The following is a 15,107-nucleotide window of genomic DNA, read 5'->3' on the forward strand; positions in this document are numbered from 1 at the left end:
TAATGGGTTCTTTACATTACACAATATTTGTCCATTCCTGTCGCACTTTTTCTGCATACAGTTTTTTCAAAAGCCAACACATCTTTGTCCACAAGCTGGTACTAATTAACAAAAGCAGTGGAGAGACACATATCTCAGTGTCAGTTTTTCCAGAGTTTATAATTATTAGCTGGAGGACATGATTTTGCCGGCTCAAGGAATTATTGAGAGAGCTAACTGTATAGCACTTGGTAACTGTGGAAATGGCACATTGTGCTTGCATTCATACAGCCCCTGCATAGCCATTTCATTTAAAGGTAAGACAACTAAATAAAATGTGAAACGTGTGTGAAATGTCATGCTTTAAGCTGGACATGTTTGCAAGTATTACAAGTACATGAAGACATGTTGGGAGGTTACAACCAAAAACAAATAAGGAGAGAGATTAAAGAAATAAGCCAAATGGCAGCTTACACAGCAGGTGGTATTGATGATATAGGCAGGGAACTAGCAAGCACACAGGACCTTCAATCAGACACCCAGACTCTGGCTCTATTCAGGGCTTTGGCAGAGCTGGCCAGCACTTCTCCCTCTCCTCACCCACAGGAGCTCACAGTAAATCTAGTTTATTACAGCATCTAATTACAATTACAGTCTCAAATGGCTTTACAATGAAACAATAAATGAAAATGATAAATGAAAATGGCACTCCAGCCTTACATCTTCAGTGAGAACGAGGGGAAACCCTTCCACAAAAACTTAATTAGGGACAAGATGCGACGACCCTTGGGATGGACCTCACAGGAAGGAATCTTGCTTTCCCCTTCCCCTTTCCAGAAAAGCCATACAATGGATGGTGAAAGTAGTGACAGCTTAACTACTGTATTTATGTAAAAACAAGTCACAGTCACATGCGTCCGACAGGTTCAACGACTTTGTGTTGCACAACTTCATATTTTTGACACAAATGTTTCCAAGCACATTTCAAAGTCATCCTATGGACTATTATAAATGATAGGAAGCTAAATTAAAATGAGAACTGGCTTGAAAAACAGAGAACCTATCCTTTAATTCTTCCATTGTCTGTCTTGCTAAATTAATTCAAGATTAATGGCTGCTGTAAAGTCACCTGAAGGTCTGGGCTGTCTTAGCAGATAGGATAACTCAAATCTCAGAGGCCTTTATCTGCAAAAGTTGCTCATTTATTACTCATGAAGGAAGTGTTTATTTGGTTTACCACTGTACACTAGTCAGACTGCACCAACACCATCAACACCAAGACTACCACTGTCACAGCGAATACTTTATATAGCACAAATACTGTAGATAACAATTAGGAGTGCAGTTTGAACAGCACTGCAGCATTCAAAATTTTATTTTTTTGTCAAGGATGAGACAGAACAAGACGGTTTAAGTCTTACACATGAAGCACTCAGCATAAATGTGTGGCTTTGTTAAGTTGAAAGAGGCCACTTCTGTTTTAGCTTTAGAACTATTTGACCAAATAAATACATGAAAGCAACATGTAAACACAGCAAGCTATTTTTCCATGGGTCGTCCTGGGGCAAAGTGTGGTTTTAGAATAAAAAAAAAGGACAGCTGTGTTTATTGAAGGCAACAAATATCAAATCCATGGAGCTATAAAATTTAATTTTGAAATCTGACAGATATGTCACTCATATCAGTTTTGCCTTTTGTTTCCTGGCAGTTGTAATATATTTGATAGTGTACATTAAATAGCAGAGGGGGAAAAAATCAGGTCAGAGACTGTTAGCAGCTGCACAAACACTCACACAAACACACCTGGGAGTTGGCACAGTGCAAGCCAGTCTTGTACTATTTGCTGAGCAGGGGTTAGAGGTGACAGTTTGCTTTGCGCAAGGGCACCTTGAGCACATCAGTGAGACTGAAGGTGGGATGTCTCATTTGTCTCTTCCCCGTGCTCAGATGTTCCCCAGCGCTCCTCTCTGATTAGACCACACCACCACAAGGTCACAGAGTGGGAATGATCGGCTCCCTTTTCCTACTGCTGCAATGACTCAGATGAGATTGCTATATCACTGTCAGCAGCAGCTCACAGGCTTGGCATCTCTGTCAGTCGCGGTTGGACCTTGGGCACCCTGCGTCAGTGCTCAAACCGCGCTGCCCGCTGAATAAGTGGGCCCACTCACTGCTCTTTCTCGCCTGGGAGGTTGTTGTGCAATAACGCACGAGGAGTGTGTGGGGTGGGGGGAGCGAGTGCCTTCCAGCTGTCGAGAGCATCACTGACACGCTGGTCGGTTTAAGAGTGAGCCCTCCCGCAAAAAGGTCCACAGCACGTCCATGTGGGCATTGATCCGCGTGACAGATAACCGCCTCTAAAGCAGCCCTCGGGTTCAGAGTTTGCCCCTCCTGGCCAGCACCAATCTGAGATGGGTAGAAAGAGGGGGCGGGAAGGTTAGTTTGAAGAGGGCAGAGCTTTGCGAAAGGACGCCGATTTCCCTATTATTTCACCGCTGGAAAAAAAAAAAATCCAAACCCAGTGGACAATAACAGCTGAGGGAGAAAACAGACGGACCAAACGTCAGAACCTCATTAACTCCAAGGAAACCCAGACGGGAAAGAGAAGAGAAAGCAACAACAGACACCTTATTGCTGCTGGTGAGAATATATATATATATATTTTTTTTAAATGCTAGACATTACCTATGGTGGGCTTCATGTAACGTGATTAGTTGGGTTTCGCACATGTCGCCGCCAGGAAAACAGACGGAGATGAAAGCAAATGTGCTCAATTGCAATGTTTCATTCACATGCAACAACTGCTGTTTGTGTAGCCACCGCAGTATAATTGCCGGTTTAACAGGTCGCCCTGGCGTGCTGAAGTACAAATGATGCAGACGTGAGGATGCGGCGCTGTTGCCTTGTATGATAAAGATTTCGTCAGGGTATTTAAAGTAATGTTTGAGCAGCGCGAGCAACAAATGTGGAGGGTTTTCTCTTTTTTGGTGTTGTTGTTATTTGTGGGAATGCAATTCAAGACAATGGCGGTGTTAAATGTTTTTTCTCCAGCTTGACTGGACTTCTCAGGACAGTCAAATGGCAACACAATGCGACACTACGGCTCGAGCGATAATTGTTACTTTCCGTTAATGGGCAATTAAACGACGGCGCGCGCGACGTTTGTGGTGATAAATCCGCACCTGCACTGTAACTCTTGACCCAGCAGCGTGCTGGAAATCCTGTCAGAAGCAAGCTACCGCAACCTGTGAATAGGCTGTTGAGCACAGGTTAAATTAACCTTGAATAAAAAAATAAAAATAACGTTCCAGCGAAGGGTCTGGTAGCTTTTTACAGCAACAGCACTGGCTATCAAATTAAAGCCAGTGGTGTCAGTTTGTGTGTAAAACTAACAACACGTTTGCCATTTAATTTGTTTCTCTTGATAATTTAAAGTCAGTATTGCTGTGTTTTGCTGCACATACTGAGGAGACATAAGCCTGCCTCATTAAAAAAAAAACAATCCAATCTCTCTCTCTGTTCCTCCCTGTTTATTCTCTCCCTCCTTATCACCTTACCCCTCCTCTTTGTCTGTGACCATGCAGTGTATCAGTTGCCACTTATGCTGAGCAATGTCCAACTGGAATGATGTTTTTACAGCATCAGTCCCAACAGCTTAAATAATTCAAATCTTCCCATCTCACCCTTTGCAGAAGTACATGCAACTTCTCCCTAAAAATCACTAAAAAATCGGGTCAACACAGACTACACAAACAAGACATGCTCTCAGAATTATGGTTGCTTTGCTGTTTGTTGACACAGGGTCACGCAAATAGGCAACACATGGTTTCCAGCCAGTGGTAGCACTGGAGAAGGCTCCTGACTAAGCACCCATGCTCTTAAAATTGATTATTTTTGATGCATCTTTGTGCACATAGTGGTGACTGGCAACTAACCTGTTGGTTCTACATGTGGAAAGGTAAAGAAAAAAAAAGTTAAGGTTAAAAAGCAGGCTTGATGGTGCAGACACTTCAGAAACATAAGGAAGAACCATGATATTGTGTTGATATTAGCTTAATCTTTTCATGCTTTTCAACCAGCCAATGTCAGAGGCCATTCTCTGGTCTTAATTACTGGACAACATCCAGATCAGGGTTTTAAGTCGTCTTTCATTCTGAGGATAATTTCTCACTCTGTCCTGTGCCAGCCAGAGTTGCCACATTTTAAGGAGTTCCTCCTCCGCATATCTCATATTCATGTTTTTAACCACACCTCTTGTTTGATGTAATGCACAGTCATCTGTAGCTCCTCACAGTCTTTCCCCTGCCATCCCTCAGTCTGCACGCTACAGGGCTCATAATGCGATGACTCCCTGGGCTCATGAGTGTGACCACAAGTAAATGACTTTTCTCCGCCAGCTTCTTCATCTGTTGAGACATACAGAGCAGAGAGCCCCTTTTCACAGTAAATGGCTGTGGTGGAAGAGAAGCAAACTCAGATTTATTGTCCAGCAGGGAATGTGTTAGGCAGAACAGATTTTATTGAGGGTAAGGGGCGTCATCTTTTCTGAGAGATTCAGATGGATATGTTGTGCTTCTGTGCTTCTGACTTAGTGAACCTGCTACATCTGAAGTGGCGTGATTAGAGGATCTGTTTGTAATTGCAGTTCTTTGGATTCAGCATGCAGATGCAGTCATATAAAACGTGTTGCAAACACAGAGGCAGATCGTTGCAGGGATAAGAATTTCTATATTGTTCCTCGAGGCACACTAAGGCATGATGCAGTAAAATGCAAAGTATCTCGAATGATTTCAAAATAAATGAGGGTAATGTCTCCCAGAGTGTTATGGGATAGCACTGCTTTTGCAGGAGACAAATATTCTGCCCACAAATGAATGTTAAGGTTTACAATGTGTTTTGGAAATGACTCAGTATGCTAAATAATTTGGTTACCCCCCCCCCACACACACACACACACACACACACACACACACACACACACACACACAGACTACTGTCCGTGTTCACGTTGCTCTACAGAGGAGCTTGTTTTGGAGATCCACCACACAGCTCAAGTGGAGATGGGACTAAGCACAAAGCTACTGCCTGATGGTGATAATGATAACAGCTGACAGGAGGTAATCACGACGGCCCTCTAAGTATATTGAAGCCTCGACCATGATCATGTCAGTCATAACCAAGAGGCTTTGAGGGGAAATTTACAGCTTGGCTCCGCAGGGGCAAATATGATAAGAAGTGGAAAAAAGCAGGACAATGGGAAGGCCATGCGGGGTTAATACAGACAGGGAGAAATGGAGACACACTTACTTCACTTATCCAGCACAACCAAACATAATTTGTAGGATGAAGTGAAGAAATTGAATATTTTAAGGTTGTGGAGTACTTCTGCATTACATTATAATTTCCCAACACATTCACTGCTTACAAGAAATTTACTTCATTCGTTCTGTCTTTGTGAGCTCCTACCATTTCCTCATTTATGTGCAGGAATAGGAGTAAGACTAATAATCACTAAAGCTCCATTCACACAGGAATAATGTAACCCCCAGACGCTCACTGATTTGTGATCATTTCTGTGATTGTCACCGATCGTACTCTTCTGCAGATTTTCTGCCACATCTGTAATTTGCTACGTAAGAACTCAACAAATTACGTGTATTACTGTATTATTATTTTGGCAGAGACAGAGGACTCGCGAAAGAATCTCATGTGAATGCACATCCCAGTAATTTAAGGACTAAAACTGCTTGCCAGAACTGCATAAAATATTTTCCAACAAGTACATTATGTGCAGAGCAAATCATCGACTATTGTTTGATGAAAGACTGTTGGGGCTTCTGCCGCAGTTGCACAGTTACGCTGTTCAAATTGGTCTTGTTAAATTATCATTGAGATTAGATTTGTTATTTAAAACTGTATTTTTTATTTTGCTGTAAACTGCTTGTCGAAAGCATTTTTTTGTGGGACATTTTGCACAATTTAGCACACTTGCCTCTAAAATGAATTCATGAACATTCATCCTCTAACAATACACATCCTCAGGATCCATTGTCACCACAGATGTTCACCCTTCTGTTTCTCATGCTGCATTTGTAGTACATGAAGGAAGCGAGGAAGAAATGGACATCACAGATCTTGTTCTACAAAACAAAAAAGCAAGAAATCCAAGCTCCCTTCAGGCATTTGAATTCTGCTTTTCATTTTGGAGCATCATACGTATTGTTGAAATAAAACTGTCTCTATTTTGATTTCATAGGTTTGTTTTTCAAGAAGCTGAATCCATATGTAACTGAGGGTTGTAGAAAATAAAATCCTCTTGCTTGTTTTCACCTACTCTTTAACCTTAAAGGTCACAGTAAATCCTGAAAGACATATGGTTGACAGTCAAAATGTCTCAAATGTCAGAATCTAGAAGCTTCATAAGCTTCATATCAGGAACGGCAATATTGGAGATGCAGAATGTCTTAAAGCCCTGAGAAACTAAAACGTTTGCGATTGTATTATGACCTGAAATGGTGTGCTGCTAAACCTTTTTAATATCTTGTTTGTCCAGTGAAGCATTGGCACAGTCATGCATTAATTTGATCAACTGGGACAAAAAAGGAAGTAAAGCATTAAATATTGGACCTTCAATTGAACTTGGCAGAGGAGTAAGAGGTATTTTAGGCTTTTTAAGTCAAAGACAGTGGTCCTGATTTTGTTCCTGATCCAGATAAGTTGAAGAACATTGCTTGAAGGTTATTGGCACAGACAGTGAGTGCATATTCTGTGAATCGAGGCGCATGGCACAAATTGCAGTCAAGTGTGACGTGTGCAGAGGGAGTGGCGCCGCACTTCTGGTGTTTTTGAGGCTGCAGGCACACAGGAATAGACAATTTAACCCATACATGGTTGCATAACCTCCTGTACATGATCCAAAAGAAAAGTGTTTTTCTTTTCACAGACAAATTCTTGTTTCCTGTCGTATCTCTATGAGATTTAACCAACACAGTTGAACGGTCATGAACAGCCATTATTCTGCTCTATTACATTGACCACTTCAGTCACAGGTCTCTACCTCTGTTGCAGCGATGGTGCTTTGGGCTCTACCTTTGCCACACACATTGGGGGGGAAAAAGACGATGCACACAGCTGTTGCCTCGGAAACCTGGTGTTTCTCGGCTTAAGATATGGAAAGGGGATTGGAAACTGGCGGTCCTGAGGGCTTTCTGTGATGTGAAGAGGAGAGAACCTTTAATTGTCTTTTTTTTTTAATGGACCTGAGTAAATTGTGTGTCCCAAGAGTGTCCCCATCTTCGACACTGATGGCAGTTGTGCGGGATGTCAAGATAAAACCCAACCAGTGTGGTTATTCTGTGACAACCTGGGGCTAGCTGCACACTGTTTAAATTAAGAAAAACAATGAATCTGGTTTGTGTGTGATCCTGCTTTGGCAATGTGCAATGAATCTTAAAAAATTCAATTGCAATTTTCCCTGACTGAGTGGGCACCTACTCCCGCCACAGTGCAAACTAATAAAAGCAAAATAATCAAACATGTGAGAGCAAGGGCAACTCGCATATATACAGGGTACCCCCCCCAGGATTCTCAAAGTTAAAGACTTCTTAAGACCTTTTTAATACCACCTAGGATGAAATTTAATGCCAACTTCACCGCCGTATAATGGAAATCTGTATGAATTTAAAGTCCAAGAAAATTCTTATTTAAAAGTTACTGGAATTTAATAAAATATTATAATTTTCAAATTCATATTTAATATACTACAGCTTTTTGGGGTGTGTTTGATAACACACAATAAATCAAGGACGTCACTTTGTGTTGAAAAGTTTTGGGGACATAGGGGTTCAGATTAGGGGTGTGACTTAGCTCACATGCGCAATTCACAATATTGGGTTCACAAGAACAAAACAAGAAGATATTTTAACATGATTTTGATAAAATATTCAACTCACTCAATATTCAACAAACTCTCCTAGAAAATTCTGAGCATTAAACACTTAATTTCCTGCATTCTGGAGACATTTTCTGCACCCATTTATGGTAGAATTGTCCGCCAACTTGTCCGTATCTCTGGCCTTCTAAACTTCTGACACTTGCCCATTCTGAGTCAACCAGCTAACGTTAGCTTGTTAGTACCACTTCAGAGACGTTTTGTTTTCTTTCCTAACAACTACTGACTGATTCACACCAGAGCTTGGATGGCAGAGCTTGTGCATCGCGAACACTTCAGTCCACAGCGTAAAGCTAAACACTGACATAAACAGTAATGCTACCTGTACTGCCATTTAACATCTAAGTCACACCAAACGGAGGAAATTGTAAAGTCACAGACTAAAAACTGTTAATTTATGATGTAACAACATTTATTTAATCCTACGAAAGGACAAAAAATTTAAGACCTTTAAATGAAATTTAATATTTTGTAAATGAAATTTATTACTTTTAAGGCCTTATTTTTAGAATATGAAATTTAAGACTTTTTAAAAATAGACCCCATGGGTACCCTGAGATAGTACGTCTTGAGTTTGTGCTGTTAACTGATTTTGCCAGCTTTATTTTATCCATCAAAGAATGTGTATATGCAAATAACCAAAAGCATTTTTATCTAACTTGTGTTTACTCCAAGCGATGGCACTGGCCTTAAAGCCCCCCTCCAGCCAGTTTTAACTGCCATTTTTGGTGAACGTTCTCAAACAGAGAATGGGGGTGAGGTTAATAGTCGGACCATGACGACCAAAAACTGACCAGCTGGAGTGTTCACTAACGATATACTGTCACTACACTGTAAAGTTTAGTAACGTTACACTTTACTGTCTGGCAGGAGTGGCTATTACTTACCCATGTAAGAACTAATGTGCGTGTATCAGCTGTTGTCAATCATACAATCGATGGTCCTGTCACGCACTGCACACGATAACTCCCACTACGTTTTATGGTGCGCTTACTTTACCGCGGGGGTGTGGGGGGCCGTCAGTAAAATGCATGCTGCAGACTGTATATAAGACGGTGGCAGGTGAAAGTGCGGCGCGTTTTCATCTGTCCGCCAACACAGCACAGATGCCATAATGAAAATGAACAGCACACTAAACCAAGAGGAGGAAACTGAAAAATAAAAATGTTTACCCTCTGTTAGCTAACTTTCTGAAATAACTATGCTAGCTAACTACACCTGGCTAACTACAACTTAGTTAACTTAGCTAACTAAACTAGAAAGACAAACCAACTAAGTTCTAAGTAAATTACATGATAAATTGGTTAGCTAGCTCACAACGATGTTTATCGGTTTGACGCTCTGACTTAACGAAGCATGACAGCGTGACAGTTTTTTAATGAGGCATGACAGTGCGCCTGCACAAGCTTGGAGAATGACGTATGACTTATGGAATTACTATAATCATACGTCACAACCCCTGTTTTAGCAACTAGGCAACTTTTGCAACTTTGAGCACAAAATTAAGTTATTTGTCAAAAAATATTTGGCGAACTATGTGGGTAATCAACATTGTAAGGAAATTAGGAAAAATATGAAATATCACAGAAATGTCAATGTCTGGAGGGGGGCTTTAAGATGCAGATGCAGGACTGGGGCCTATACCACAAAGCAGGATTTGAGCTGAGCGAGGTAACCTACCCTGGGTTTTCAGTACTACGACAGTGGTTCACTTCTTACCGGGTTAGATTGCTTTTATCCAAAGTGACTTACAATTGCTATACATCTCAATTGCTATACATCTCAGAGGTCGCACACCTCTGGAGCAACTAGGGGTTAAGTGTCTTGCTCAGGGACACAATGGTGGATGTCTCACAGTGGGAATTGAACCCAGGTCTTCCACACCAAAGGCAAGCATCTTACCTATGCACCATCACCACCCTTATGAGATCAACTCAATAAAAACGCCACCTACTGACCAATCAGTTCTCCTGGGAAATGACATCAACATCTGTAGGCGATCCCACAGACTGATTTATAAGGCTGCTTTAAAGTTTGCTGCCGAGAAACTTTTGTATAGTGTATCTTCCTATAGAGACTGAATGAAGTAGGCTCGTGCCTACTGTGTTGTTTAAGATGTGACAACAAGCCTACTTACTGCTTTGAAATGTGTTTTATATTTTTTATTTGCTTCTAAGTCTGTTTCACACAGCCTGTAGCAGCCGTTGAAATAAATGGGTTTCATTTTTCTTATGCGAGGCTGAATATATACGCATAAAGTTTGGTAGGCCTATTGAAATTCAGTTTAACATGAATGTATCTATTTTAGGTTAGTAGCTATCTTGTATTATAGAGACTGGTCATGTAGCGCCCCACCTTTTTGCTATGTGGGTGCAGGTAATGTGGGGTAGTTTTCAGTAGTCTAAATGATGAGATTCTGTCTTTTGACCATTATTTCAGCACCTTTTATTGGCATGAATGGATTTCTCATTTTGTTGCTTTATGAAGTTCATTTAGAACAACATTTTAAACACTTTTGAGTGCATTAAATAAATTGATCAGATGTTTGAAGTGACGTGAACTTCTTAAAAGTGACTTCCTGCAAGTGTCAGCTGCAGCTGTGCTACTTAGACTTTTTGTCTAATATAACAGTTTGCTCTTCGTTTATAAAATATGCTGCTTTGCTGCCACTAGACTTCTGCACACACAACACCGCTTTTCTTATGTCTGTATTGGGAAACCCTGTGCAGACTGATCAAGCTTATCCCGATCACAATTGTTAGGGTTATTGAAGCCACATAGCGAAAAGATATCCTGGGTATGAAAAATCAAAAAACACTACCGCACACTGATCTGACTTTTCTACCTTTATTGTGAGTGACGCATTTCACCCATTGCTTCTTCAGGCTCACAGTTAAATTACAAAAACACAGGTGTGCTAAGTAGACCCTGTGCAGGTCATGTGACCAGCACAATCCACTTGATTAACCAACGTTTGAGAAAGGAAGCTTTTTGGATTCATAAATTGAACACAATTGAACCTAATGGACTGAATGAGACATGTGATTGTGATTATTATGTCTATCTCTGAGGTTGGTTTTTCCTTCAGAGAAAGTTAAGATAATGATCCCTTTTAGGGATATATGATAGAGGTAGAAACATCAGGCTATTTTGCCTTAAGATAGTTATGAGTTCCTGTTATGTTGTAATTCTTGTGACTGATGTATGTTTAAAATATAGTAATATTTGTTGATCTGTTTGGATAATATCACATTCTTGCCGTTTATATTATAATACTTTGTATAAGATGTTGATTTTATAGATGTATATGCATGAGAAAGGTGTCATGGGAAAAAATAGATTATGCTGGTCACATGACCTGCCCAGGGTCTACTTAGCACACCTGTAGGTGTTTTTGTAATTGAACTGTGTGAGCCTGAAGAAGCAATGGGTGAAACGCATTGCTCACAATAAAGGCAGTAAAGTCAGATAAGTGTGCGGTAGTTTGTTTTTTGATTTTTCATAGACTTATCCTGCTATCTGCCAGCACCTGATTGTTGTTGCTGTGCTCAGGGAATTTCTTGTTTCAGATATCCTGGGTATGTTGAACTTGAAAACCTTGTCAAAGAGACAAGGACAGAAGAGCGGAAAACAATTATCATTGACATATGAAATGCCTAAGATTCCCTGGTTCCTGCTTCTAACTTGTGAGAATGTATTGCTTTTGTCTGGGTTTTGTTATCTTTGGGTTTTAGATGGTTGTTCGGGCAAAAAAGGCAATTTTAGGATATCACATTTAGACAATTATGACATTTTTCAGTTTGACACTCCATTAATCAATAATATATAATATGAAATAATTGTTAGTTGTAGCTTAAGTGCACAATGAGTTCCTGACTGTGCAGTGGGGGGGGTTGTTGTTTGAGCCATGTTTAAAGCTCTTTAGTTCAACAAGTTGAACATACACTGATTTATAAAATGGCATAGGACTGCAATGTTCTTAATGTAACTCAAAGTACATTTCTGCACAGAAATCAACAGCTCCCTTCTTCATAAGTAAGCTCACTACTGAGACTATAGTAGGCCTATATTTAATTATTTATTTTTTATCACAGGCTGCCAGATGATTGTGGGCATTTTAATGTGTGTAGCGTTTGGCCACCATCATGCTGTCTCAGCCTACTCTTTATTGCACCAGGTAACAGCATAGAGACATTTCTTTCACAGAGATTATTTTACATCACTATTGCATTGCCATGCTCAAACATGGTGTAGGTGTGATGATAGCTGTTGAAATATGTGTTTTAAATGCACAAGGGGATTTAAATTATAGCATAAATTGTTCCTGTCAAGAACAATATCTATCAGATTGTCTGCATTTGCCGCAGCAAATCTGTTAGTCGAGGTTATAATGACTGACTAACGTAAATGCCTCAATAAACAGACGGAGTCATGGGGATAACAAATGCAGAATACTCAGATAATTCAAGGCAGCAGGGTGCAAGAAGAATAAACATCAAAGATGATAAAAAGGCCTTAATTGCGATGCCACTATGCTGGAAGCTGGTTCATAAGCCACGGAGCCCCGACAGCCACAGCATGGTCACCTTTAGTCTTTAACCTTGACATAGAAACTGTCAGGAGGCTCCTGTCTGAGGATTTCAGACTAGATTTCAAACAGCATACAGAATCTTAAGTTCAGAGATAAGTTGGAGCCAGGTCATTCAAGGACTAAAAACATTAGTGGTTCTAAAAATCAATGAGAAACAGGCATCCAGTGACAAGATGCTAAAACAGGGGAAATATGATCCTGTCTCTTTGCTTTAGTTAAAAGCCTCACTGCAGCATTTTTGAACATGTTGTAGCAGCTTCATGGTTGAGGCAGATAAGGCATTGCAGTAGTGAAGTTACTGTGAATGCTTAGAATGCTATTAAGATATCATTTAAAGATAATTTTACCATTTCTTTATCACATCCATGAACTAATGGAGAGGTAATAATAAAACATGTTTTACTCAAAACTGCTACTGTGTTACATCTGATAGACAATGAAAGGACATTGCAGATGCAATATACCTCAACATACCTTTTTTTTAAGATTATACTGTATCCTGCTTGAAAATGTACACACCAGATATGTACTGCAATCTTTTGCAATCTAATCCACTAAAAAACACCTATATAAGACCTTTACAACACTGATGGGCTATGAAAACTGATTCAAACCTTAGGTAATCCTAAAACTGGGGCTGTGTTAAGACTGTCAACTCCTTAAATGAAAGTAAATTTAAACAAATGTCAATGCTGTCAGTGCAGTGTCACTTCGTTCTAGTACCTGCTCAAGAGTACGTGTTAAAGGGGAGGATGGATGCTGATCTTTACATTACACAGTACGTAACTATATAGTTATTTGGTGTGTACAAATGTAAGAAGGGGGAAAAAAAATAAAAACACGGCCACAAATACCAGTCAGACAAAAGGCAGAAAGGATTTTTTCAGAAACATTTTTCAGGGATGTCATCTTAATGTAACTGAGCTGGAATGTCAGACCTTGGCTTTGCCTTGATGTATATCCATGCACATCACAAATAAGAGAGGGGACAACTTATCTAAACTCACACAAACACCTTGAACAAGTTTGGCTTCATGCCAAGAATGTGAGCAGTTCTCTGTGCAGACCACATGACATGCAGCAGTGATTGTGTCCTCCTGTAAGACCTGTCACAGGTTACCTTGGAGAACATGGCCGTTTCCAGTTCTGCTATACATGCATATAATTGGAGGACCGGAGAATAATTCAATAATATCATGAATTTTGTCATATCAATATTTGTCAAATGAATTTTGTCAAGATGATGATATTGTCAGACACAGTTCTGTTGTGTAAACTGATCTTGTCTAAGGAAAGTTTAGTTTTGTTTAGGGCTGCAACTAACAATTATTTCTATTATCAATTAATCTGCAGATTTCTTTCTGGATTAAATAGTGAAATAAAAACATGGGGAAAATCACAAAATCCTAGAGCACAAGGTGACATCATATTGTGGATTTTCTTCAAGTCAAAATCCAAACAAATTCAGTGTATTTCTCTGTAAGACCAAGAAATCTGACATTTCTGCTTGGGAAAAAGGTAAAGCTTTTACCACACAAAAGGGAATTCAAATGTTCTTGTTTGTGTCTACATGTGGTTGCTCCTATTTTCAACACACACTAAACTTGAATGAACCAGTGCTTTGTGTTTAGTGTTGTGTGTCGAGTAACGGTCAGGGTTTTCAAGAAGTAAGTTTGCCGGTTTTCAATTATGGATGAGGAAAGGGGTGAAAAAAAGCAGGACAGCCTTAGTGAATACAAACTCCATGGAAGCTACTGTTGGAGTGCTACTGGCCTCAAAGTCTCATCAAAGAAAGCACATGAAAATAAATTGTTTTTACCCAAGCGAAACATCAGTTAAAATCCAGTGTCTATGCTGATAATGGCCAATAATTAACGAAATGACAAACAATTAATTATTAAAACTGCCATAAATTATTTCCTGTCCATTTGACTAACTGATTAATCAATTGTTTCTGCAGTTGTCTTTGACCTTATTGATTGGTGATGACTGCTTTGTGTGTGAGTGCTAATGTGTGTTTAATGAGTTACTTCTTAGTATTTAGAGTACTGTGATAAGGAGTTTGTTTTTGAAAAGACTAAAGCACTGTGGCCTGACATGAACAGTAGGCTCTGCAGTGATGCATGCAGGGAAACATGATACAGGCTGGTAGGCCATGAAAGACTAAACAATAAACTGCACAGCCTCCTGAAAAGGACCAAGACAGTCTTTCGTTACCTTTAATTGATCTGACATGGGTCTACTGTGTATTATTAAGAATCCATTACTCCAATGCATATTATTTAATCTAGGGATGCGCGATAATATCAGCACGTCGGCATGGGCCAATAAAGTCTTTAAAATAACAGCATTGACCCGATATGAACATTTTTGCCAATGTGACAGGCTGATTACACCAAACATGACGTCATCATGTCAGTGAGCATGAAAGAGGTACAAATATGTCTGCGGTGTGGAAGCTGTCCAAAAGGGATATCATGGCTGCTATTTGCAACAATTGAAGGAGTAAAATGTAAAATATACATGCTGAATCTGAAAAATGCTACAATGGGTGGCCGTTAATATACCTGGGCAGCCCGCTGAAGT

The 15,107-nt window shown here is 39.9% G+C and overlaps 1 protein-coding gene across 2 annotated transcripts in view; it reads left to right on the forward strand.

The window, feature by feature from the left end:
- Window positions 1-586: 586 nt before the first annotated feature.
- The window catches only part of LOC119896098 (gamma-aminobutyric acid receptor subunit alpha-3-like), a 102,123-nt gene continuing 87,602 nt past the window's right edge, over window positions 587-15,107 (forward strand). For both annotated transcript variants that reach the window (XM_038709575.1, XM_038709576.1), the window contains exon 1: window positions 587-2,619. The gene's annotated coding sequence lies outside the window, so the exon portion shown is untranslated. The remainder of the gene's footprint in view (window positions 2,620-15,107) is intronic.

This window comes from Micropterus salmoides, unplaced genomic scaffold, assembly GCF_014851395.1.
Source record: "Micropterus salmoides isolate LMB-PRFRI ecotype aquatic unplaced genomic scaffold, ASM1485139v1 Ms_hic_scaffold_9, whole genome shotgun sequence".
Classification (NCBI taxonomy): Eukaryota; Metazoa; Chordata; class Actinopteri; order Centrarchiformes; family Centrarchidae; genus Micropterus; species Micropterus salmoides.